This window comes from Lemur catta, chromosome 1, assembly GCF_020740605.2.
Source record: "Lemur catta isolate mLemCat1 chromosome 1, mLemCat1.pri, whole genome shotgun sequence".
NCBI classification, from domain to species: Eukaryota; Metazoa; Chordata; class Mammalia; order Primates; family Lemuridae; genus Lemur; species Lemur catta.
In genome coordinates, this window is record NC_059128.1 from 148700322 (window position 1) to 148705616 (window position 5295).

The window sequence follows — 5295 nt, forward strand, 5'->3', positions numbered from 1 at the left end:
TACAGCACTTTTTACCCCTGGACAGGATGCAGACCAGCATCACTGTTGCATCTAGTTGTCACCTCTATTTTTCTTTTTCTTTCTTTCTTTCTTTTTTTTTTTTTTTTTTTTTGAGGCAGAGTCCTGCTCTGTCACCCTGGCTAGAGTGCCGCGGTGTCAGCCTAGCTCACAGCAACCTCCAACTCCTGGGCTCAAGCAATCCCTCTGCCTCAGCCTCCCGAGTAGCTGGGACTACAGGCATGAGGCACCATGTCCGGCTAATTTTTTCTATATATTTTTAGTTGTCCAGCTAATTTTTTTCTATGTTTTAGTAGAGACGAGGTCTTGCTCTTGCTCAGGCTGGTTTTGAACTCCTGAGCTCAAACAATCCACCCACCTCGGCCTCCCAGAGTGCTAGGATTACAGGCGTGAGCCACCGCACCCAGCTCACCTCTATTTCATATCTTCTAATCTAGACCATTTCCTCAGCTTTTCTTGTCATGGCATTGGCATTTTGTAAGAATATAGGCCAAAACACAAGGATCCACTATACATCTATTAGAATGGCCAAAGTCCAAAACATCAAGGACACCGATAACCAGCAAGGCTATGGAGCAACAGGAACTCTCAGTCATTGCTAGTGGGAATGCAAGATGGTTCAGTTACTTTGGAAGACAGTTTGGCAGTTTCTTACAAAACTAAACATACTCTTCTCATATAATCCAGAAATCATGCTCTGTGATATTTACCCAAATTAGTTAAAACTTATGCACACATCTACATAAAATGGATATTTATGGCAGCTTTAGTCACAATTGCCATAACTTGGAAGCAACTAAAGATGTCCTTCAGTAGGACATAATGGATAAAAAAATGGATATATAAATGGTGGTATACCCAGACAATGGAATCTTATTCAGTATTAAAAAGAAATGAGCTAGCAAGCCATAAAAAGATATGGGAGAAACTTAAATGCATATTGCTAAGTGGAAAAAAACAATCTGAAAGCCTACATGCTGTATGATTCCAATTATATAACATTCTGTAAAAGACAAAACTATAGAGACAGTAAAAGGATCAGTGATTGCCAGGGATTACGAAAATGGAGGGATGAGTAAGTGGAGTACAGAGGATTTTTGGAGCTGCGAAACTGTTCTGTATGATACTATAATGGTGGATGCATGTCATACATTTGTCAAAGCCTACAATATGTACAACACTAAGAGTGAGCCCTAATGTAAACTGAGGACTTTGAATGATAATGAGGTGTCAATGTTCAATTCATCGATTGTAACAAATGGAACACTGTGGTGCAAGATGTTGATAGTAGGGGAAGTTGTGCATGTGTGGGGTGGGGGGGGGATATTGGAACTCTTGTTCTTTCTGCTCAGTTTTTTTGTGAACCTAAAATTCCTATAAAGAATAAAGTCAGCCGGGCGCAGTGGCTCACGCCTGTAATCCTAGCACTCTGGGAGGCCGAGGCGGGCGGATTGTTTGAGCTCAGGAGTTCGAGACCAGCCTGAGCAAGAGCAAGATCCCATCTCTACTAAAAAAATATAAACAAATTAGCTGGACAACTAAAAATACATGGAAAAAGTTAGCTGGGCATGGTGGCACACACCTGTAGTCCCAGCTACTCGGGAGGCTGAGGCAGAAGGATTGCTTGAGCCCAGCAGTTTGAGCTTGCTGTGAGCTAGGCTGACACCATGGCACTCTAGCCCAGGCAACAGAGTGAGACTCTGTCTCTAACTAACTAACTAAATAAATAAATAAAGTCTATTTTTAAAAACGAATACAGGTTTGGCTGGACGCAGTGGCTTATGCTTTTAGTCCCTACTTGGGAGGCTGAAGCAGGAAGATCATTTGAGCCCAGGAGTTCAAGGTAGCAATGAGCTATGATCAAGCCACTTGCACTGCATCCTGGGCAACAGACGGATGCTGCCTGAAAAACAAAACAACATCAAAATGGGCCGGGCGCTGTGGCTCATGCCTGTAATCCTAGCACTCTGGGAGGCTGAGGCAGGAGATCTGGGAGGCTGAGGTGGGAGGACTGCTTGAGCTCAGGAGTTTGAGACCAGCCTGAGCAAGAGCAAGACCCCCTGTCTTTACTAAAAGAGAAAAAATTGGCCGGGCCTAGTGGCACACACCTGTAGTTCCAGGTACTTGGGAGGCGGAGGCAGGAGAATTGCTTGAGTCCAAGAGTTTGAGGTTGCTGTGAGCTAGGCTGACGCCACGACACTCTAGCCCAGGCAACAGAGTGAGAGACTCTGTCTCAAAAAAAAAAAAAAGAAGAAGAAGAAGAAGAAGAAGAAAAAATGCAGGCCAGATTCCTCATTTGGGGTATTTAGGGTTTCCCTGGTGTTTCCTCATGATCAGATTCAGATTAAGCTCTTTTGGCTAGAATACCACAGAAACAATGTTGCATCCTTCTCAGATATCTCATCCAGGAAATACAATTAACTCCTTATCTGTGTTAATTTTGAGGACTTTGTCAAATTATTGTCTATTTTCTCCATTTCATTTTTTTATTTGTAATTAACAAATGTTTATGGTAAGATACATCAGCTCTGTTCTTAACAGCAGAAAATAGAAATAACCTGACCATAAACAGAACAGTGGATGATGAGAGTATATGCACATAGAAGAATATTTTACAACAGGGGAAAATGAAAGAATTAGAGGTACACATAACACAGTTCACTCAAAGGGGAAAAACTCATACAGAATCATTTGTCCAAAGTTTTAAAATATGCAAAAGTAGCCAGGTGAGGCTAGGATCAAGCCTGTAATCCTAGCACTCTGGGAGCCCAAGGCAGGAGGATTGCTTGAGCTCAGGAGTTTGAGGTTGCTGTGAGCTAGGCTGATGCCATGGCACTCTAGCCTGGGCAACAGAGTGAGACTCTGTCACAAAAAAAAAAAAAAAGAAATGCACAATATTTTATTTTGGAGTACAAATAATATAGTCTTACCTCATACAAACACACACACACAAAAAGCAAAAATGCACAATATTTTATTTTGGAGTACAAATAATATAGTCTTACCTCATACACACAGTGTAAAACTGCAATGAAAAGGAAATGATAAATGGAAACTTTGGGTATGGTTTCCAGTGAGATGGGAGGAAGAACATGGAATTGGGAGAGGGTGAGACACAGGTGAGGGGATGGGAAGTGAGTGTGAGAATGTTCATTGCATCATTATTTTTTTTTCATGAGCCAAAGATTTTATTTGTTCACTTCGTACATTTGAAATACTCTTCAATGACATCCTTAGCCTGAGATTCTTTGCCATAGTCCTTAACTACTACACAACTGCAACCAACCACCTTATGGAGTTTTCCTTCTCAGTCAATTTTACAAAGACCTACCCATTCCCCTAGTTTCTTGTCGTCATCAACCTTAATTAGGTTGGTTTGGTGTTCAGCACAAAGTTGACATACATGGGCTCATCACGGTTGGATGCAGCACACAAAGATGGGCTTGGCACTTGTCTAAGGCTTTGGCAGCTTGGCGAATTCCACGTGCAAGGCCATCGTGGGTGAGGGTGGGCTTCAGCACCTCTAGTAAAGCAGTATTAATGTCCATTACACCGCCAGCAGCAGTGCCTTCCTCCGCCATGGCGGTGGGTTATGGTTGAAGCCGAATCTTGAACGCACACAAGCCTCAGTCTCTGCACAACTGGGCGACGGCAGGGAGAGAGCTGCATCATTATTCTTTATGCTATACATCCATTTTGTAAATAGTATTTTATATTTTTATACTTTGTGTTTTTATATTGTTATTTTTAAAACAATTTTTGGGAAAAAATTGCGGTAGTGATATGAAGAGAATAAAACAAGTGGATGTGTTGGGGTAGGGGAGATTGATCAAGGAGGTGGCATTTGAGCAGAGACCTGAAGGCAGGGAGGGAACCCGTGGAGAGAGTTGAGCTGGGAGGAGGTGTGGAATGCTTACCTGGTCCCCTGGGACCCCCTGCCCTGTGAAGCCACAATGACCATCTTGCTTGGAACTTGAGATCGTTAATGTGCGGAGAACATAAAAAAGGCCAGTATCCCAATTCAAACACAGACACACAGACAGAAAAAAGTTCAACTCTACTAGCAAAGAGACACAATTTAGAATCATTTCACACAACTGCTCAACTGAACAAGATGCTAAGCTCTGTCCAGTTTCTTCCTCTGTCTTGCACTTGCCTTGCCAGCTCCTGCCCAAGGGCCTTTGCCCAGGGCTGTCATTTTAGATTCTAGTTCAGATGTCAATTCCTTGGGGACACTTTCATTTCTTCTCTGTCCCCCCAGCTAGACCAAATCAGAATCTCAGAGAACTTGTGACAATTTTAGGTCAAAATTTATAAAATTGTATACTTTAAATATGTACAGTTCATTGTATCAATCAAACCTCAACAAAGCTGCTCAAAAAAGAGATACAATATTTTTTTAAAAAACCTCACACAACCCCATGTACCTCTCATTTATAGCACCCATCAGAGTTGCAATTTTATATTTATTATTGTGATTATTTGATTGATTTCTCTCTCCTCATGAGACTGTAAGCTTCATAAAGTGGGTTGTGTGCCTGTTTTACTCACTGCTGTGTTCCCAGCACCCCACAGAGGGTGTGGCACATACTATGTGCTCCAGAAATTCTTGCAGAATTAATTATATATCTGGCCAGACTGTCTAGACTCTCTTCTCTCATCACAATATTTCTCTCAAAATCATCATTCAAAAGCCTGTTTATTAATCAATCTCCTCTGTGTCCAGACCATTATTTGTGATCCAATAGGGTTAATAGAGATGAGTAAGTGCAGCAGCATAAACTTGGAAAGGGACATAAGACAACTATTTAAATAACTCATAATAACTCATAATTTGTTAACCATTATCAGGAATGCCAGAACAAACTAGAAAGGCACTTTAAGATACGCACTAAAAATGGTTGCCTTTCTACAAAAAACAATCTCACCTAAGAGATAGAATGAGCTGAAAATTTGGTTATGGTTAATTGCAAAAATCATTCAAATTCCTGCCTTCTGCGCACCCATGGCTCTTTGCAATTTGACTGCAGCTTCTCCCTCAAGAAGGGAAGCCAGTTCTCCACAGTTTCAGTATGGATTTGACGATTTTATTTGCCTTGGCCAATGAGACAGTAGAAGAGGTCCCATGGTGCACAGTGACTTGTCCTCTCTTATGGCACTTGGAGCCCTCTCTTCATGTGATTAAGCCTAGGCTAGTCTGTTGAAGAATGAGAGACATGTGACTCAGTTGTCTTTCCATCATTCCTGCCACCTGTCAGTTGCATGAGTGAGACCATC

General features: G+C 41.8%; 1 pseudogene; it reads right to left on the bottom strand.

The window, feature by feature from the left end:
* Positions 1 to 3214: 3214 nt before the first annotated feature.
* LOC123627752 lies at positions 3215 to 3599 on the bottom strand (annotated as a pseudogene).
* Between the last annotated feature and the right edge of the window lie 1696 nt (positions 3600 to 5295).